This window comes from Nipponia nippon, unplaced genomic scaffold, assembly GCF_047370975.1.
Source record: "Nipponia nippon isolate SJK-2023a ecotype South Korea unplaced genomic scaffold, ASM4737097v1 scaffold_7, whole genome shotgun sequence".
Taxonomy (NCBI): domain Eukaryota; kingdom Metazoa; phylum Chordata; class Aves; order Pelecaniformes; family Threskiornithidae; genus Nipponia; species Nipponia nippon.
The window spans coordinates 44,219,342-44,241,986 of NW_028262391.1; the positions used below are offsets into that span (position 1 = coordinate 44,219,342).

The following is a 22,645-nucleotide window of genomic DNA, read 5'->3' on the forward strand; positions in this document are numbered from 1 at the left end:
ACACCCACCTGGCTACAGCCTCCTTTCAGGTAGTTGTAGAGAGCAATAAGGTCTCCCCTCAGCCTCCTCTTCTCCAGGCTAAACAACCCCAGTTCCCTCAGCCGCTCCTCATAAGACTTGTGCTCCAGACCCTTCACCAGCTTTGTTGCCCTTCTTTGGACACGTTCCAGCAGGAATTAATATTCCTTATTCCTATAAGGTTGTTGTCTAATACTACTTGGGCTCACTTTTGGATTTCAAGACTTACACCACAATATTTCCAGTTGTTAGCTTGCTTTCAGTTTGTCTTCATGGGAAGGATTCAATTCATTTTCAATGTATTGATCATTAAACCTCATCACGCAACTTCCTTCTCTGTTTCTTGAAGTGCTGAATGTGTATTACAGTGATATTCTCCAAGATTATGGATAGCTCAGAAGTAAAATACTTTATTTAAGGATAAATATTTCTTTATTGTGTTGCTTTTCTTTGAATAACCAAGAAAAACAAGAATCCAGTTGCAGATGTGTTTCTTATATTTTTTTGTATGTGTTCTTGTTGGTTTCATGACATAGTGTAAAATGTTCTATTGCTACTGCAAACAAAATTTCAACCATTATCTAGAGCTTCAAGGATTTATTCCATAAATTCTAGATGATCCCATTTGATGCAGTACAGTTTAGACTGTACCAGACTTTGAAATGGGTATGTGATCATTCACCACGCTGTTTGGGTTTATTATATTTCCAGATTATTTATTATAATCATTGGTAAGTTGCTGCAATTGGAAGTAAAAGGAATATATAGGATACCAATTTTTACAAGGTGTTTTCCTTAGAGAGAGAAATATTGAAAAATGATGTCAACCTTCCATTATTCCAATTAACTAATTTTATTCATGGCTTGCTTTCTTACAGCAAGACATAAAAGCAAGTATGAATTGCCTTTAAGAAATGGCTGTATCATTTGTTTGAAAAAGAAGCGATTGTTCTAAAGGATTGCAAGTTGACAGCCTAATTTATTGACTAAATACCTATTTGAACAAAGGCTATAAGAGACTGCAGAAGAATCTTAGGAGTAGCTTTTAAGATTGACTGGGAGTCTTAATGAAGTCAACGTCCCTTGCCCTTGGCCTGTATTTCTATTGACTTCAGCAGTCACTAGATGAGTCCCATGATGACGACCACTTGCAGTAACAACAGCTTTCCTAAACTCTTGTGAGTAGTATTTTATTAAAGGAATACGCTCAGCTGATTGTGGACCTGTCCTAAGCATTTTGGAGGCCCTGTACACAGCGCTAATCAGTGCCTCTGCATTCCCAGAGGCTCACTTCATGAATCATATACCTTTGCTTCAAGTTTTATTTGTATGTGTGCCGCAGCCAAGAGTGGTCAGAATCTGGAAAAGTGGTTGGTTCCTCTTCAAAGCAAAATAAAATTGCATCTTTTTATGCAGCCCATAGGATTTGATTGCATAATATAGGAAATGCCCTATCGTGTTCACATCCTAAGTCTTCTGGCAAAGCTCGGTCTGACCAACAGATCTTGGATGGTCCTGAAGGCATAACACCTATGTCCAGCCACAGGGCATCACTGAGTATGAGGAAGCAGAGGGACAGCAAGAACTGGACTGACAATGAGAAAGGTGGTATATCTTCCATACTTTGTGTGGTCTTTGTAACTAAGTTTTGGTTGAGTTTGTTCATTTTAGTGTACCTGCATCACTCTTCTGTAAAGCACAAAGCATGAGTACTGTGTTCGGTTTTGGGCCCCTCACTACAAGAAGGACATCAAGGTACTAGAGCATGTCCAAAGAAGGGCAACGAAGTTGGTGAAGGGTCTAGAGAACAAGTCTTATGAGGAGCAGCTGAGGGAGCTGGGGTGGTTTAGTCTGGAGAAGAGGAGGCTGAGGGGAGACCTTATTGCTCTCTACAACTACCTGAAAGGAGGCCATAGAGAGGTGGGGGTCAGTCTCTTCTCCGAAGTAACAAGTGATAGGACGAGAGGAAACGGCCTCAAGCTGTGCCGGGGGAAGTTTAGGTTGGATATTAGGAAAAACTTCTTCACCGAAAGGGTAGTCAGGCACTGGAAGAGGCTGCCCAGGGAAGTGGTTTAGTCTCCATCCCTGGAGGTCTTTAAAAGACATGTAGACGTGGTGCTTGAGGACATGGTTTAGTGGTGGGGTTGGCAGTGTTAGGTTAACAGTTGGACTTGATGATCTTAAGGGTCTTTTCCAACCTTAACGATTCTATGATTCTGTGATTTACAAAATACGTAGTAAAACACAACCAACTTTCACATTAAATGATTAAGAAGAAAAATAATAATAAAAATATACAGAAATATTGTATGAACACTTGAACCACATATTTATAAGCACTGACCCTCAGCTATTCAGGAAAACATAAATATTTATTTGAGAAAATTACTATAAGAAGGGAAGAAAAATCTCAAATGTTTGATAAAGATTGAATCATGTTAAACAAATTGATTACCTCTAATCAGGTGTATGCTTGAATATAAGGGCCAAGGCCCAATAAGCAGACCTGAAACTACTGTCACCTGACATGATCAGCTTGACCTTATTAGTGAGTCAGCAGTTAGTATTAAATAAAGGAGACAACAGGATTGGTAAGTAAATGAAGACAGAAAGTCAAGTTAACTGCCTGGGTTTGTCTGATTGATATCTGATTTATTTTTAAGATAACTGCCTTATTTTGTCTCAGTGCAGTTGTTACACTTTAATATAGAGTGGTGCCTGCTGGTTAAGATATTAAGAAAAGTGCTATTTGGCTTATCCAGAGTGTTTTTTGAAGTAAGCACAAATGGTAACTTTCTGATTTTAAAAAGAGCTTGGAATTTCTTTTGCCTAAATGTTACATCATCCTGTTCCTTCTTGGTGTTCCTCAAAATACGATTTTTTAATATTTTTTCCTCATAAACTATCATAGTGAACTTGTACAATGTTAGGAATAATACATTACTTCATAATGTCATTTATTAGCATAAGTTCAATAGTTGCCAATGATCATAACATGCCTATTTTTGACTATTGGGACTCCATCTGTTATGATACTCTAGACCTAAATGAAAGATTACGTTGTACATTACTGGAGTGAGTCTTTTTACACATGGGAGGTGCTAGGAATTGTTATATACTTAATTTCTAATTTTTTTAATAAGACAGCTTTCATTGAAGGAAATCAGTTTTTTCAGTAATAACAAAAATACAATTTTTCTTCTGTTTTATTCTTCTGGTATTCAATATTCTTAATAAGCTTGTTTTTTTTTTCCTGAGTGGTAGGCTGATGATTAACCATATTCTGTGAATCCTGGATCTGTTAATATCCATGCTGCAATTTGGCCAATGTTCTCTTTTCTTCTTTCAAAAAGAAGAAAAAAAAAAAGGAAAAAAAGAAAAAGAGGAGGTGGCTTTTAACTGATACAGGTATTTGGAGACTCATTTTTAATTCTGCAGCTAAAGGTGACACCTCTGACCCTATTGTTCCTACACTACTTACAGGGTTTTTTTCCCCAACCTCCATGTTGAATTTCTGTGTGTATTGAAAAGGAAGCCTACTGTCAGCTCTTTATTTCCTGTTTATTCTACTGAGTCTGAGAGCTTTTAAGTAAAGCAGTACTCTAAGTGCCTGTGGAGATTGTGTCTGCACACTCTGTATACATTAAAAATTTCCAAATGGTGCGGGAATGGGAGGGACAGAGCTTCAGGGACTGCATTTTGGTGACTTACATTGTTACCCCATGTCCTTTTCTTTAATACTGTGTATTTCCACTCAGAAGCGCTCTTCATCTTTCCTTAAGGGTTCCTAGATAAAACATTTGCATATTAGAAGTAGTATGCTTCTGGTAGCCTTTCAATAAAGCTACAAGACTGACAAAATAAGAGTGTCTCCTTTTTAATGCTGATCTGCAACGTTACTTACTTAAAATGTTAAATGTTTTGCACTATTGTGTAGGTGCATCATGATACCGTGTGGCACAGCATATTGACATATCTTTTCTAGCTGGCAAATCCTAGCTCCCCAGTGTCAGGGTAAAATAGTGTTTACTATGGATGTATTCTTATAAAGAAAAGGTTGCTAGTTCTTGTCAATTGCTAGTGATTTGATAGAGGAATGTGTTGTGGTAGAGAGGGCTGAAATTGGGAAGGGTGAAAAAAGGAGATTAATTTTGAATCATATCATATATGAGCAGGCATCTACAATTGGTCCTTGAACTGGATATTTAGGTAACTGGATGCTGGATAATTTTTAGCTCCTGCTTAGGCATACAAATGAAGATTTTGAAACTTCAATTGAGGATAGGAGCTGGAAGCTCAAAACCTGTTCACTTCATTGCTGAATGGGAGCTGAACTTCTAAAAAGCGGTTGCTTGTTTAGTATCTGAATGCATTTTTTAAATCTGTTCTTGTACATGTGATTTTAAAATAATAGGAAAAGCCTTTTGGCGCTGCATATTATAGCATTATGACGTTGAAAATTGTTTGTGTTGAAAATTTCCAGCATACTAAAGGAAAATTTTGAGAAGGTGGCAATCTGCACTTTCTCAAAGACCTCTGTCATGTTAGACTGCTTTTGTAAACCTGTGCCAAAACAGATCATTACCAGCTGTCTTGTCAGAGCTGACAACTTGCTTTAGGTATACTTCTAAGATACTGTTAGCTCATCTTGTTTAAGGTCAGCTTATATGTTCAAACCAGTATGTGCTTATTGGCCCAACTTTTATTCTTGCATGTTTAGTTTTAATTAACGTCTTGTCATATGCTCAAAGATCTGTAGGCATGAGCTATGGTTATAATTTTTTTTCCCCAGGAAAGATGTCAGAGTGGAGCTAGTGCACAGACCTAGGAGCTGTTGTGTCCCCTCCATAATGCAGGTTAGCCCTTTAGTGCACAGGTTTTGAAAGCCTTTTCAGAAGAGTTGACAAAATGGGCTCTCTGAGGCACTTGAAAGATTCCAATATCTTTTTATCTGAAACAAGGACATAAAAAGCAGCTGGGAATAAAATATAGCTGAACAGATGAGATACACAGTCTGTTTTCTCCTAAGTAAAAATAGAGATTACTGTTCATTTTGAGACTATATGATACAATAAGAGTTCACTTGCAGTGTAACTATAGCTTATGTTCCAGAAGAGTTACAAAGATGAGAATGCTGCATTTACTCACCTCCTTTGCCAGTCTTATTCCAAGAGGTGTCAAGTGAAAGAGCAGATGTGTGTGCTAGGATATTATCTAGATTCTTTTTTAGCGATTATCAAGACTTTCTTATGTAGTAGACCTTATGTAATGAAATATATATATATTCCTCATTCTCAAATAAGAACACAAATCAACGCTGCAAAGATCATACTAAAAACATCAACTGAAAATTCCAGTAAGTATAAATTTTTAAACTGTTTCACTAAACTACCAATGTGTTAGGCTTAGCAGATGTCTTCAGTTTTTGTAAACATTTACAGTTCTAGCAAGGTAGGTGAACACTTAACATTAGTGAGTGTTCTGTACTTACAGCCGTAAATTATTTGTGATTCATGTAAATATCTTTACATGCCAAGAAATGCTGCCAAGTGAACACTGGTCAGCTATTTAGAAACACCTTGTATGAAAACAGACGGCTTTAAAATTTTTGTGTTTTTTTTCTTTTCTTTTTTTTTTTTTTTTCGCGTATGACCCAAGTTAACTAAATCTTCTCCTTGGCAAGGAATGCTATGTCTTTGATACCTGTCTTAAATTTACCTTTTATAGCTGTAAGACAGATTTCATTTTGTGAAGTCACAAACTGTTCTTCACTTCCCTGAGTCATCCCTGAAATAATTAAATTTAGGTCAAGCCTTTCCTCCAGCTTTGACTGCTGTTAAAGCTCCATGTGTCCCTGACGCTTGCTCCCTTGCTCTTTCTGGATCAGTGTTGCCCTCAAGAGGGTGGACTAAGAAGCTGGATAGCTTGGCAGTAAGCAGGCACACTTGCTTTGTGCCAGCAGAACCTGGGAATCCCAATGTGCCAGCAAAGTAATGTGTTTTAAGAGGCAAATATTTTCCGAATACCTTTTGTTTATAAAGGTGTGTTGCAAAGTATACAGCTTTCTTACCATTTTTAAATGCTGTATTTTTGTGGTTGCAGAAGAATAAATCATGCCAATAAGTAACATTGCAGAAATTAAGAAAATTCCAGAGAACAGAAAACTTCAGAGAAGTAAATAGTGAAACATATGCACCCAGTTTTAAGAAAGTATGATTCATAACTTCTAGCTGCAAACTTTCCATTTGTTCACCGTTTTGCTGTTCTAGGTTTGATTCAGAAACTAGCTCTTGAGCAAGGATCTTAATTTAACTTTGAGAGTCTCTTGGTTGTAAAAATGATGGTATTATGTATATATAAAAGATACCTATTTTAGTCTTTGTCTATGTAACAAACTACCACCCAGAAACATCTGAAAAGACAGCAGATAGCTTTATTTTTCCAGTGAGCCATAAAAATGACTAAAGAGCAGAACAGTTAACATTACGAGTTGCAGTTAGGTGTAGTGATACTAAGCGGAGAACATGGCAATAACTTTTCAGGATGTCCAACTTATCGATCAAGTGTACACTTTTATACACTTGTATACACTTTTATATAGTTTATTGCTTTAATATTATTCTGCTAGATAGTTCAAATCATACTGTGATGAAATTCCTTTCAAGGAAATTCTGACAGTATAATGAAGAACACTGTTTGTACATTGCTTAATGATACATTTCTTCAGCTTAAACTGAACAATTGTACTTTATATTTTGCTAGCTGAGAATATACAAAAGGAGAATAATTTTGGTCACAAAAAGCAGCTTGTATGTTTTTGAACTACACGCATGCTTGAGGGCAAAACCAAAATTATTTGAGTTTAGTTTTGAAACTGCATATTACAAACAACAGTAAAGAGTTTATGTGGGGAGTAAGAGATTCACAATGCAGTATTGTAATTCAAAATATCTTGGTGTGTAATTGCTGGCCTAGATGCTCGTTGCATGATTGATGACTCTGAATTAATGAAAGCATGGTTAGCATTCCTCAAAGTCCATTTACAATGCTATGAGAAAACGAATGGTGCAACAAAATCAAACACCATTTGTTGCACTTAAAAATAAATGGGGGGGTGCGGTGGGGAAGTGCAGTAGTGAGTTTGGGCTTACTTTCAACCATTCTGCATGTCATCTTCTCAAGCCTTTCTACTCTTGGAATCTATCTGTCTGTAGCTGTCATAAAAACCTAAAAGAAAACGGCACCTTTCTTCACAGTATTATAGTCTAACAAATATTAGACTGAAATCTGTTTGGTTTAATGAATGTTTTAATTAAGTTATTTTTGAAGTTATATTGATGGTATTAGATTAGAGAGATCATTTCTTGGAGAAAAGTGTATTGCTGAGGCAACAGAGGAGTGTAATGAAGTGAGTTTCTGCGATTTCATTAACAGTTCCCTTGATTAAAAAAAAAATAAATAAACAAAAAAACAAACATTGTTTAAATATCACAGTTCTTGTTCTAATGAACACTCAAATGGGAACAGATGAGTGTGTTGCATATTCTCTCTTAGTTCAATTGTAGTTCTTTCAAATGGCAACTGAAAAACATGGGAACATCATATTTGTCTCTTCTTCCAAGTGGAGAGCCCAGCATTGCTTACCCAGAAGCTCTGGCATGTGTAGACCACACACAGGGTCATCCGTCTGTTTATCTAGACAGAAAGATGGCTTTCTGAAAATCCTGGAGACATGAAACTGCAGAGGTACTCTCACCATTTCTAATTGTCTTACGGCTGTTTGACATTTTCACTTCCTGGGCTAGAAGTTGGAAGTATGCAGCTGGCAAGATGAGAAACAGGAAAGACAGATCTATCCACTCTGCAAAGTTCATGACAGGTTTTTCTCAAGTTTTTGATGGTTTGAGTTGGTTTTTCTTGTTCTGTACCAGTTCTTCCACCGTCTGTGCAATTTCCATTAATAGTTGTGAGTGATTTGTGTGTCTAATTCTTCATGCAGAGTGTTGAAAATCTACCCTAAAGCTATGAAAAAAATAATGGAAAAAGCATGTATAATTGAAAATAGTCTTAATCACTGGAATGTTGAAATCCACATGGCTTCGAAGACTTAAAAGATTTCTTGGTTTAGAAAAGTTGAATTGAAAAGCGCTGTCATTTTCTTTAAATACATTCTTTTGAATAAAACATCCATTCCTGGCACCAGCAGCAAGCTTCTAAACATGTTCAAGATGACATGATTGATAACAAGAATGCTCTTCTCAAGATGTTTCTAATTTCATCTCTCTGTTTCAAGAATGTTAAACTTCCAATATGATATATGATATAATAACAAATATTTAAACCAAAGATTAATATTTTTCTTAGGACCGTACAGTGACTGGAACTGAATGGAAGTCTGAAAGCTAGTTGCTGACTCCAGAATGTGGGTAAATTCTAGAAGCTACTGCCTGAGTACAAATTATTTCCCACTTAACGCTGCAATGGTAGGCACATTTCCAACTTAAATAAATGAATTGACTCCATTTAAGTAAGGGCCTTTCCAGTTTGACTATAGCAGCACATAATTTCAGGCTTTAATGGATTTATTGAATTTATATTGATATGATAGTCCATGTAGTTTTCACCTGATCTGAGGAAGATACCTTTCTTTTGCTTGGATGCTAGTCAACTCTAGTTGCTATCAGAAAACTAGAATCAAATAGTAATAAATATTCTCTCTCTATCTCCAAACCTCAAAATTAAGTAAGGAGTGTTGACTTTCATGGCTTCTTGGTAAGTCTGTACCAGAGAGCTTCCAGTTTTTGAAACTTTTAATGGCCAGCATCTGATTTGAGATGAGATTCCTCCTCCAATTCCAAAACTTTCTGTCATTACACACGAGATGGCCAATGCTAATCATGTTGTCTAGGTCAGCAATGGTCCATTTCTATGTGTAGAGAGCCTGTACCCAGGAAGCGTGTCAGATTTGTCAAGGAAAGAAGTGATGCTGCAGCCTGTTGAGACAAAGGGTAGCCTAAAGCAACTTAGCCTAGCTTTGGGAACCAACCAAAGAAGTCTTATTTTGTAATCTGGAGTCAGAATCATCTTGGAGTATGAAGAGTATGTTTGATCTTTTCATAAGGGTGTCTGAACCAGACCAATTCCCAAGGTTCTTGGCTGTTCCCAGTAAAGAATTGGGTTTTTTGTTTTTCCATCTGAAAAAGGTGATCTCTCAGACGGTTGAGGCAGATACACGTGTTTGAAGGTCAATGTCATTTCTCATCTAGTGCTTGCCAGCTGGCAATCTCCACCTGTAATTCTCTGAATTAACGTGATGGTTTTAAAACAATTAAATTTCTGGAACAATATGTGGCTGATTAACGATAGTGGAACTTGGTATGGGAAAGGACTAGCTGCTCAATTTTAATTTAAAATGTGTCAAACTACATGACGTGGTGTTATATTAATGTATATCAATGCCAGACAATGACATTACTGTAAATAGTATTAACTGGCTGGCTTAGGGAAAAACAAGAAAATTTAGAGTTGATGTATCAAATTATAGCTCAGATTCCAGCTTCAAATTATACTCTTGTCAGAAAACATGGCTAAATAAGGAGAGTGAAATGCTCATTAGTTTGAGATAAAATGGAAGTGGTACCCTGGATATTTAGCAAGTCGCAGTTTGTGTCATACCCTGAAAACTTCCTATCGACATCTCATAGAAGACTTTCTGTAGTACCTCTAGACCTCTTCACTGGTTTTCAGGAAGAGGTAAAAAGCCTTTTGGGTCAATCAGAAACCAAATTCCTTGCAACTTTTCCATTCAGTCAAAAAATATCTCCAAGGGGCAGAAATTGTTAACCAGGAACAATGAACTCTGTGAAAGTCACACACAGAACTAGAAGGAGGAACAGGTCAGCTATTGCTCTGATATTTAGGAACAGGGCCAAGTGTGTTATTTCTATATGATTCACTTACTGGGCTATACATGGAAGCAGGCTTCACTCTACTGAAGTACAATCTGCTGGGCCCAGGCTTCTACAGAAACTTTTTTTTTAAAAAAGTATCTGTATTTTTCCAGTCCTCCTTTCCAGTTGTTGAGAGTTAACCCTCTTAAAATTCTCTTCCTGCTAGTAAAGCCCATAAACAAAATGCAAAATCTCACTAGAAAAAAACCAAGCCACTCTTTTGGAAAAAAAACCCAAAGAAAATGGCTTCTATATTAATCAAGCCAGCCTGTAGAAACGTATTAATAATGTAAGAATATGCATGAATAGGTTTATAGAAATGTGAAAAAAATCTCAACTACCTATATGACTCAGACTAATAACTGTCAAGAAGGAAATACAGAAAGAGGAGAAACAGCATCTGACACTATGCAAAAATATAATATGCTATTCAACTTAAATAGGCCATTTATTTAAATAGTCTCCTTTAACCAGATGCAAGTGACCTGCAAGTATTTGAACAGACAGAAGATAAAATACAATCACTGTCATAGGAAGTCAATAATTAAAAACAAGATCAAGTAGAAAGCCACAGTTTAGGCTTTGCTACTGTTTATGCCAGCATGGCTTCCCGTCTCCTTATTGTAGGTTCCTTCTTCCCATTCCTGGAATCCCCCAGCAACGGGTGGCTGATGAGCTGAATCTCAGATGGGCATTGGGAATGCAGGTCTGTTCTTCTGCCTCCCCTTCACTCACCGCTGAACAGTCTAAATGAAGAGTTTCAGAAGAACGACACTCTACCTGATACTTGGCTTCTTCAGGCTTTTAAGTAATGTTTGCAGAATTGCCAGAATGCTAGGGGAGAAATAATACAAAAATGCTATGTATATATAGTTATTAATTATAATTATTAAGAATAATTTTTAACGAACTGATTAATATTCTTTCTAAATCCCATGCTCCTAAAGAGGAAAATTATGTATCTTAGATAACTGGAGAGTAGATAAAGCTAGAGAGTTTGGACTTGCGGCAGAACTCACAGTGATACAAAAAGCATCCTCCAAGTCATCACCTAGATGGGTTGAACTGTGCCTCATAGAAAATCCAGATTTAATGTTATCTTTATTTCTCAGGGGGAAAGATTTGCTATTGCAACAGGACAGCTGCACAGAACATACTCCAGTTACTCACAGGTTCACAAAAGCAGCGCTTGCTAGACCTTGCATCCAGGGCGACTGCTAAAGTAGCTCACTAGGGAAAAGGCGATTAACAAATTTTATGTGATTAATGTGGTAGGTCCCTTTGGCAGAGAGAGCTGTGATCTGGCTGTTGGAAAAGTCGTCTTTTGCATCTTGGAGCATAATCAGCCGGTAGCTAGTGAAGCCTGCCTGCATTGGCTCAGGCTGGACTGTGCCCTTGTCCTCCTGCAATGGGGAGTGTGGGTCAGGGCTGTGTGAGAGGACAAGCTTACTCTGCACGAGGCTTGGGCATCCCTGGGAGGCATTATGCAAAGTTCATCCATCAGCTAACTGCGGTTACTAACAACAACCTTCATTTTCAACAACCTTGATAATATTTTACCGAAATCCCAGAAGGTTTACCCAGAGTTCCTTTTAGAGACAATTGCAGCTGTTAAAATAATTAAATTTAATTTGCTTTGCCATGATACCAATTTGTTGTTTGTTTTCGTGAAGGTTTTAGCTGAGAAGCCTTTATAGATTTCATCTACTATTATCTGAAATGTAGAATTGCAACACTCAAGATAATTTTAGAAAGGCTGTTCATTAATTCAGCTGGGAAGGTTTCACTGCACCAAAGCTATGGCTCCATTTTTCTCTCATTGCACCATCTCTTTTTCTTGAAATATGGCAAAAAATTATTAAACCATGAAAAGTGCTGGTTATTCATTTGCAACAATGACTTTTCTGGGGGCTTCCATTGTCTTTCTTGTATCTCAGTATGATAAAAATCACAGATTCTTGGCCTGAAAAAAAAAAAATCCTTCATTTTTCTGGTGCATATTTCCATATAAGTGCAAAATGTTGGGTTTTTTTTCTGCTGTCCTTTTGTAAAGGTAGCCATGGATTCCCACATGAAGCACAACTATGATCACTTTTAAACTTGAGTAATTCAAGTTAAGGTGAAATTCAGATTCAATTGTAACTTTCTAGGGGACAGCATCTGGAGATACTATTCGTTTGTCCTGTCTCCGAGGAAGATTCTCTTGTAAGTCCATCCTTTAAAATGCATCTGTACTCTCTGCAGTGGATCTTCTCATGTCTAGCTTGTGGCCATTACTCTTGGACTTTTCACCTCAAACCACCTCAAACAGTTCCTCCCTATCCTTGTTTTGTTGTTATATATACATTCCACTGATACATCTCCTCTGTGCGGTATCATTTTCCACTACCCACTTCTTCAAATGTGATGGCCTCAGATCCTTAGATTGTGTAAATTAGATTAGCTCCTCTCTGGCTAGAAGTAAATCAATGGGACTGCCGCTGATTTACACCAGCTCAGGATCTATCCTGGTGCTTTTAATCATTTTTATAGCACCTCTTCAAGTAATCAATGGCATGTCTGTACTGTACTGAACTGTGGACTGAGTTCCAGCCTGTCGTGAATGAGTGGAATGCACCTCACTCAAAAGAGAGAAGCAGAAATATGTTTTATTGAGGTAAAATAATAATTTGACAGAGTTCAATGTATTTGATGGAATTTAACAAAGTTTAACAGGGGTTTGCCAAGGTTCAGTAAGTTTGATGGCAAGGTTCACTCTATTAATTACTGTATGGAAGAAACATACAAAGGACAACTGAGTTAGAGTTGAGTTAGAATGAATCACACAGAGACCAGAGATGAAAAGGGTAAGGAAGACCCTCCTGTTGAGTCACAAGGTTCAGAGTGGGCCCCTTTCCTTTCTAAACTCCTTATGGAGCTTAGGTGCAGCTACATCCAATCTTAGTCTCAGACTCGGACAACGGTTTATGTCTAATGGAAGAAACACAAAGAGTAAGGAAGACCCTCCTGTTGAGTCATGAGGTTCAGAGTGGACCCTGCTTGCTTTCTAAACTCTTGATGGAACTTAGGTGAGGCTAGGTCCAATCTTAGTCTCAGACTTGGACAATGGTTTATGTCTAATGGAATTACCTATACAAAGTTTATATTAATTAATATTTAATAGCTACATGGATTAGTGATGTTTCGTTAGTATTAATGCAGCATGCTATCAGTCACTTACCAAAGATCTGCTATTGGTAAAAGGTGTCTCTGCTTCGAGGAGCAACCTTGAGAGGTGTCCCAGCTCAAGGGGAGATCACCACCATGCAGCTGTGCTGCCTAGCAGGCATTGCTCAAAGAAGGCTCACTTTGTATGTTGTATTTATGGAATAAAGTGATTGGCTTGTAGTCAAATTACATGTGATGGGAAAGGTATGCACGAGGCTCCTTGTACCCACAACTAACTTTGTTCCTTGATAAACGAGTCGTGGAAAAGCCACCTGCTGTTTATGTGTCAATCGCATGATTGGTGTTCCAAGCTCATATGCATTGATGTTCACTGTGCCACTTGGCTCCTTTGTGGGTTCTCAGAGGACAGACTGGAACTAGGGGAGTTTTTGGCCCAGCCATGGCTCAGGCCTTTACCTCCTTTGCAGCCCGTACCACACTACTGCTAGTTTGGTTAAGGGGTTGAGTATATCCGTCACACAGCCTTAGGAGAAATTCTGGTCTTGGTTACACTGATTGAATTTTGTTTAAAATGAGAGTCCCACATGTGTACCTAGGGGCACAACTTGGACTTTCTGCACCTGAATACAGACGAGTAATGATCCTTCTAAATAGAAAGCTATATCTGTGTGTCCTTTTTAGATGTTGGCTCTCGGGAGTGTTCATTACTATTCTCTTAGAATGCATTTAGCGAAAGAGGAGAATTATTAAAAAGCAGATAAATAAAATGAAAGATGGATTCACAAAGGGAAGAAAAGTAAGAGTTAACTGGGTTTTAATTGCTGCCAGATTGCATCTAGTTTTCAAATGCTTTCTGGGGGAGGATACTCAGACTTCCCATCTCCAGCTGGGTTTGGGTTTCCAAATCTCTGTCAAACTAAGCCCGTTTCCTTGGTAACTATCTCTCTCTCCCACCTATGTATAAGGACAATTACTTCTTTCTGCTGAGCGGTGATGGTGGAGCCAAAAGAGAAGGAATAAGGTGAGTCTACTGCACAAGAACCCTCCGCACAGATTCCAAGTGGTTGGGTCTCTGTGGGGTGTGTAAGGATTACATGAATTAGGTAAGGACAGGGAAAAGACACAATATACAGCATGCTTTCCTCCATACTTGATACTTTTGCTCCATCTGGGTGCAGTTTTACATATTAACAGTTGCAATGATAAATGAAGAATGTGTCTTACATATGTGGATGCTCAGGAAGTTTGGGGTTTTTTTGTCTTCTCGAGACATTTTCCTTTCCCCTGTGATTGCGCTTGACTAATCCCTAAATCTATACCTAGAGTCAGTGGTTGGTTTGAGAGTAGTGGCCATGTTCAAGATCACTGGAAAGTGTCACTATGAGACCAATATTATAATTTAGAACTAGTATTGTTTTCTTCTTCATTGTGCTAAAAAATAAGGATTCGTCAAGGTTTTGAGAGTCATCCCTGAAGATTTTTCCATATTTTTGCTTCAGATTTTCGACAAATTTGAGGCCACGGGAATCTGTCCATCTCAGTAGAAATTATGATTTTATTTCTTCTGTGCTGTGACAAATTTAGAATTTTGCTGTGAAGACCTTCTTTATCTCTACTATTGAAGTTCTGCTTTAATGGATGTGTTTGTCATATATGGTGATATATATGATACACACTGAGTCTCAATGAATGGCTTTTTAATCAGTCTGGCAATTCAATCCCCTTATACAGCCTCCTTCCTTAGTTTACATTGCATAAAGGAGCTGACACTTCAATTATAATTTTTATAAAATAGTAATAGACTGTTCAAACATGAGGAAGGCTAAAAACTAATTCTCTCCTTCCTTGTCGCAATTATTCATCTTTCAACAAAATGGTTTTCTTATTTACTGAATTGATTTTCTATTACTTTTTTTCATATAAGGCCACAGTAACTATTTGTGATACTGTTACAGATACTACATCAATTATTTCTTTTAATTGCTTCATCCACCCATCTGTTTTCATGTATCTTTCTTCAGTTTTTCTCCTTAGTTAATGGACATTTTTCATACAGAGGTAAGATAGAAAGTGAGCTTCTACTCATACGTCTCCCAACTGGATTGTCGTTTCCTGTAGGTTTTAGACTATTTCTAAGAGCTTGAGTCAAAGCCAATGTACTGATGATGGAGCCATCAGCATTTTCAGTGCTCTATGGGAGGCTCAGTTTAGTCTCTATTGTGGAGAAACACTGTCAGCTACACATAAACCTAATGAGACAATTGTTAACAAGGTTGGTCATTGGAGGCTGAATCTTTAAAGGTCAGCCTTAAAACTTGCAACTCCTTTTTTCTAAGGTAATCTAAGTGTTATATCTATAGACTGAGACAACCTATAATCCAAAGAACCATACAGAGACTAAACAGGAGACTAATGATACCTCTAGTGAGCACATAATGTTTACTTTGACTTTTATAAAGAGGTAATTTGCAAGACTGGAGATAATCCCACTATACTTTATAATTTAAATGTCATTCAGAATGTATGCTGACATGCAACTGATTAACAGCAAACTTTGGTGGCAAATTAATTAGTATTTAATCCAGAGGCTCTATTAAGATGTGATGTGATGTGATAAAAATACCTTTTTTTTTCCAGTAGTCATTCAATTAAAATGCACAAATGATCTCGACCATCTTCTGAGTTTCACATATTTTATTGAAAAGCCTAATAACCATGTCTCACGTGTATGAAAGTTGGCACATACACAACAAACTCCCAGGATACAGATTGGATTAATGTGAAGTGCCTATGATAAAAGAGCAATTGTACATTTTTTAAAGAAAAACTAATGCCAATAAATATGGCTTAGATGAGTCTGTTGATTTCAGCATCCTTTGTATACTGTTTATATTCCTTATTCTTCCCTTATTTTGCTAAGTGCACTGTATGTAGTTTTTAGACTATCATTTATCTTTCAGCACCTCTTTGTTTCTTTTCTGAAATCAATGGATTAAAAGAATGTGACTTTAAAAAAAAAGATTTTTGTGCTCCTAGATAGAATTCTGTGTAAATAATTTATCTTCTTGCAGTGGTTTTCTGTTCTTTCTTCAACATCCTTCCATCTACTTCTTTCTTATTGGAGCCCATAATGATATTCTCTTTTGCAGATAAGAGTTATTCTCCTGCAAGCTCTCTGTTAGAACAGTTGTGCCTTTATGGTGAGAATATTAATGCAGAGCTCTTGTGACAATGGCCACTATTCAATAAGAAAGAGCCCAAAATTTATTTGGGGAAGGAGGGAAGCCATAGGCTGTAGGCAATAGAGCTGTATCTTATTAAAGTCTATGTGTGCCTTTCTTTAAATTTTTCAAAGATTTATTTGTGTGTCTCTTTTTTTTTAAGTTCAGTGGAACCCCATGTTACTGTTATAATGTCTACAATCATCAGATGTGCATGTGTTTTCTCACCAGCTAGATTAAAAAAAAAAAAAAAAGAGCTCCTCCCTTTTCAGTTTTTATCTAGCAGCATCCTTACAGCCAAGGAAGATGTGGCTTTCAAAATCTCAGATTTTGTCAGGTTTCCTGTTCAGGTCCTCACTGACATTTTTCAGAAGCCTTTGCTCACATGTCAGGAACAGTGTCCACAATGAATAAAACAGCCTACACATAACTGAAACAAAGAAAAGAAAGTTATCATGGTAAGTCAACCTAGATCAAGCCAAGAAAATTGCCACTCATTTGGGCTGTACCCAAATTACAAATCTTTGTAAATTATGCCTTGAAACCAAACAGTGGTAGTGGGTTTTTAATACCTGCAAAGCTGTATTTTAAGTGATGGACAACAGAGTGGTTAGCTGTAGTAAGCGTGACTCTCTGGCACTGGGAATAGAAATTTCGGTACTGAAACTGAAAAATTGCTCATGAAGGTATTGGCTCATTTTTTGTCACATATTCATAGACAGAGAAGCCTTTCGTGTATTGTTGTTTCCCACAGCACCTGTTTAGACATGAGTAGACAGTATCAAAATGGAATGGGGGAACATAAATTACAGAATTTTTGTTTTGTAGTCTCAGACATGTCTGTTGTGTTTGCTGGCTTGTTTTATCATTACTTGCCATCATAATCACTGTAGCTATAATACCCTTCAGAGATCAGGAGCTGCTCTGAAATTGGATTTATTTATTCATTTTAACTTTTATAAACTGACTTATTTCTGACACCATGACATATATCTTTTATCTCTGTAAATCTAATAATGTGCTAAGGCTACACTCTTGGATGGTGTAAATCAAGACAGGTTCACTTAGGACCAAGTCAGCACACAAGCTGAGAATCTGGTCTACAAATTTTCATAAAAGTACTGAGCAGTAGGCCATGGCCTTGATTTGCAATCATCTCCTAGAAATGGAAGAAGTTCCCGTAGTTACCTTGTTCCAATCATCTGTTTGTCATTTAAATAGCAATTGCTGTGTTGCTCTGCTTAATATTTTAGTTTCTGTCTTTGCAATATTTCTCAGATACTGGAAACTTTCTTCTGAGCCTTTCTGGCTCACTTTCAGCAATGAAAGTCAGCCTACTGTTGCTAAATGTCAGCAATACAACTACCCACGCTAGGACTCAACACCTCCCCTCCCTCTGTCTGTCTCCTTTTTCCATGTGGCAAATGACAAGTTTTCAGGAAAAGCACAGCAGGTGCTTGTGCTCTTGTGTGTCTCGGTGAGCTTCCAGGACCTCCTAATATTGAATGAAGGTGATATTTCCCTAGAATACCCTCTTCACCCGATTTCCAATATAAACTGAGCCAAGGGATTGACATAATCTGACAAAACATTATTTCTGTTAGGCTTTTAACCTTATTGTTTGACATAACTAAGGCAAAACCTTGCCCTGGAGTCAGTGAGCATTTTCCACTAAAGTGCCTGAGCTCTCTGTGAGGTTTCATTCCCAAATAAGTTGTATGTTTTAGCATATGTATTTAATATGAAATAGTACGTCCTTGTTCTTAGTGGGAATGTCCTCAACCTTTATCTTAAACTCTATCCCCATACCTTTTTTTTTCACGTCCTTCTGCTTTTCCTCCCTCTACTTTCTGCTTGCGTGCAGTCTTTTGAACAGCTTCCAACTAACAGCAAAATTGTCAAATGTGAAGTGAACGTCTGCTTTGCCAGAATGAAGCACATCTAGGCTGCGGCTGAAGTGGGGGAAACAACCTCATTGTTGTGGCTTTGTGTGCGGTAGTGGCTGATTGTTAGGCTGTCACCACTGCAAGAGGCAGCACCCGCCACGGTGCTCGGAGGAGCATGGCAGGGCAGCATCCTTGGGAGTCCCCGCACCCTGCCGCAGTGGCTCGGGGCCAGCTTTCCTCTCCTACAGAGGAAGAATGTCATTATTCAAAGGGAAAAATGGTGAAGCTCCCTGTTGTCACACTGTCCCACTTTGTAGCGTAGCTACAGGAGGGACTAACCTGAGACAGCTTTAAATGAAAATGTTTGGGATTCAGTACCATAGTAACTGCAGGACCACTGAGGAAAGCATGGACTGGAAAGCCCCTTTGGGATTTGAATGAGACATGCAGCTAGGCTGCTTCTTTTCGTGATGCTTTTTAATAGATTTCAACAGTATCTGAACTTGATAGTAAAATCTAACATGGATAGAGCTGAGCCCTACCTTTGACTGCAGTATTGTCATTCCATCTACAGCTTGATTTTTAAGAAGCAGCTGTTTTGCAGGCTCTGGATGTGATTGGAATAAGAGCTCAACATCCTTAATGTATCAGGTTACCCTATTGCTTTCTTTAATGTAGCAGTTGGAGGCATAAGGTAATGAAGGATCTGATTATCAAATGTGCTAGAAAAATTTAAAGTTGACCTGGACGTCCAGGTGAGCAAAGATAGAACAATAAAGTAGTTCCATTTGCTTTGTCTTTGCTGCACTTATATGCATAATATGTTGATTATCAGAGCAGCATAAATTTGTACTGCAGGAAATCTGCAGGAATACTGGTCAGAAATATCCTAATTTGATAATTTTTCTTCTTATTGAGATTTATTGCACTAAGCAGATATTCAGAATTTGTTTAGTCATGTAATCTAGAGATTTTCTGTCATGGGGAGTTCTCAAGATCATCATTTTAGAAGTCTCATCCTTCGATAGAACAGTGCTGTTTGATTAAACACTTGGTGGAGTAATTCCTTTCATGAAACAAAGAAATGCCTTGATCAGGTATTCAGACTTCAAATTTCATCCCTATTACCATGCATGTGAGTATAAGGCATGCCATTTCTTCAAGTAAGGTTATAGTATTCATCATAGCTTGAGTTTATAAAAGGATTTCCATTGAGTTGATCAGATGCCTGTCTGACTTTGCTGACAGATTAAGTCAAGTATCTTTTCACTTGCAGATTGATTGGAGTGTAAGATTAATTTAGTGTCTTCCAAATCACTTTGCCACAAATTCTTTTATTTTACCCTTTGTTTGCCCTGAGAAAACCTTTCTGTCTTTTTAATATGAAGCATAATAGAACAGTTAACCTATATTACTTCCTGAGAATATTGCTACCAATCATATATTAAAATATGATCAAGAGATATATAGAAGAAAATATACTTTATTGATAGTAGTCAAGATTAGAGGAAAACCACTCTTCTGTAATCCTATTTGTGTTTTCATAGTTGTATTATTATTTCAGGGAGCTGACCTTTTTTGGCTTTGGATAAGAAAGGGGAGGATCTGCCGAAGGGTGTATACAAGTGAGCCCTAAAGTTATTCAAATAGTATTACTAGTATAGAATAGCTGTGAGAGTGCTGCCGTGCATTTTCCTTGAGGCTATATCTGATATACTTGAACTAATGAGTTTCTGTTTGACCTGCTAAAGACAGAATCACAGCACTAGATTAGGAGGCTGGGTCTTTAACACAAGCAGGAAGCATCTTGTCTTGTGCGAGGTGCTAATGCTGGGAATGGAAATAATTTACAATAAAGATTGTACCTTCTTACTGGTGATGTGTTGAACACCAATATTTGGTATAAGTAAATGACTGTATTTTTCTACTGGCTTGAAGAGCTGAAATGTTTTAAGATTAAGTTCATTCATTTCGGGAGCTTCAATTACCTGAACTGATACAAGATTCTTTATACCTATTTTTCCTGTAGCACTGGTAAATATTATCTTCATTATTCATAGTGAACAAGATTTTCTGGTTTTGAGTAGTTTGTTCCAGTATCTGAAATTATTGTTTATGCAAGACAAGGAATAAGGACATTTTGTTTGCAATTTTTTATAGTTTTTGCATGCTATAATTCTGTAATCTGCTTCTATTGTTTCAGTTCTTTAATTGTTTCTGCTAACACTTATATCCTGTACAACCTCTATGAGGAACGTAGCTATTTTAAGAATATACATAAAAGCTGGCAATTACATTGTCTTATCAAGTTTTTGCAGCCTATTAAGTTGTTCAGTGGTACTGGAAATGATTAGACTCAATACTGTAGGAATGAGAGTCTAAAACAGGAACCTGGGCTTTTAAAGCTGTAATGTATCAGAACATTCTACCTGTTGATTAGGTTTAAAAAACACTGGCAAGGATAAATATATCCAGGGTGGAATTTAAAATGTACGCAGGTTTTAATAAAAGCAACCATGCATTAAATACGCCTAGTTGTGGAAGGTGAACCGGAAGGCTGGGTAGACCTCCCATTTAGTTTGGGAGACTCCGAAGTAATGCTCCTCTGCTTTGTTAAAGAAAAGACAAGTTAACATCTTCAAGATAAGTTAATATACTGTGGCCTCCAGCCACACTAAAGGAAAGTGCAGTCCTTGGCTGACAGGCAGCAAGTGTGATCCTGATTTCCTTCCTGGACAATGGACCAGCAAGATCCTGTGCCAGGAAAGGGAATGGCTGCACTTCTGTCTCAGGGCAGAAGCAGCAACTTAATTTTAGCAGTCTAGTTTATCCTTCATTCCTCATCTTTTAGCTGATCTAGAGTGGACTTAGTCCAACTATTTACCACTAAAGGATTTTGTGAGGCCATGCTAACCTGTAAGGAGTAGTGGAAAATTAGAGACATTAAAATACTTTTACAAACCTATCAAACTTAAAAAAGAAGTTCTTTTAATCAAAAAATCCCAAGCCAAGTCCTGGAGGGTTTACCATGAAAAGAAATTATTTGGCTTGCAGAAGAGACTCTGACATCAAAAGAAGCAGACCTGTACAAGCTGTGAAAATATGAAGCAAAGGGAACTCTTCTGCATATTATTAGAACAAAAGGTGCGGCATTATCTGTAGTCTTGGCAGTAGTGGGAGAAAGGACAGCTAGTAGGACTGTAGGGAGAGATGCATAACTATCAGTTGGCCTTTCAGTTTTATCAGTGCCTGAACGGCTTGGAGCTTTTCATCTGCACAGCTCCTGAGTTTATTATACCTCCTTTTTATTTTTTCTCTCTCTCTTTTTAAAAATTAGATGCGTCATTTCTGCCAGATGAATTCTGCTGAACAAAGCTGGGATTCTGTACAAAAAGGAAAACATTTCTTCAGGGAGGTAGAATTTTAAGTGTGCAGGACACTAAGGAGCTGAGGTTAATATGCTGATCCTGACCCACTTAAGTCTTTTGCCTGCAGAGGAAAAACTTTACATATTGTAATGTTCTGATGGCAAAATAAACTACTCAAGAACTTAGAGACGTATGTTGGACAGCTGCTGCGAGTCAGACCAGCACGAGGGTGGAACAGTCTGTGTATACTCTCTGAGTAGCTATTATGTTGCTAGAGTCCAAAAACTATTAAAAAGTTGGATGTTGGTTTTAGCTGGAAATTTTCTTTCCCTAAATTAGTCTTCCCAGATGCTACAGAATAATTTGGTGAAGATAAATAATGTACTGAAAGAAGAGATGCTTCTAAAAGAATTTTGCAGTAAATTACTTTCAAATGTGTGTGTATAAATATATATATATATATATGAACTTAACCAAACATTTGCAGACTCTTTCAGAGTAAAGTATTTTTGAGTTTTCTTGGAGAAACCTTCATTATAATTAATTATTGTCAAAGCCTTGGTCTGGAGAGATAAATAGATATACAGTTGTGTATTTGTACAACATCTGATTTTGCACAGTTTATAAGAACTTATTTCTGAACATCCCTGTTTGAACTTACAAAAACTCAATCTCGCTCTTCCTTTTTAAACAGTCACCAGCTGTGTTATTTTCTTTCATTCATTCAGCTAATTTTTTCCATATTTAAATAGCTTGAGAGCTATGTTAAGGCTTCATTCTGTTCAAAACTCAAATTAAAATTCTGATTTCTGCAGTGCCTGGCATTTCTGACTAGCACTTTAGTGACTAGCTCTGATCTTTTTCCTAAAGAGTTTACATGACAGTTGCAATTTTAGGGGGAAAATAAAAATAAGCAAACAGCCTTTTCCCACTGACATGGCTGTTTACAACACAATGTGGTTGTCTTCCTCATGTTCATGACGTAGTCACACACTTTTCTTTTGTGGGACATCAACTTTTACTTAGAATATATT

The 22,645-nt window shown here is 37.4% G+C and overlaps 1 long non-coding RNA gene across 2 annotated transcripts in view; it reads left to right on the forward strand.

The window, feature by feature from the left end:
- LOC148051049 (uncharacterized) overlaps positions 1–22,645 on the forward strand; it is a 45,914-nt gene that overhangs the window by 9,559 nt on the left and 13,710 nt on the right. The gene's annotated exons all lie outside the window — the stretch shown is intronic.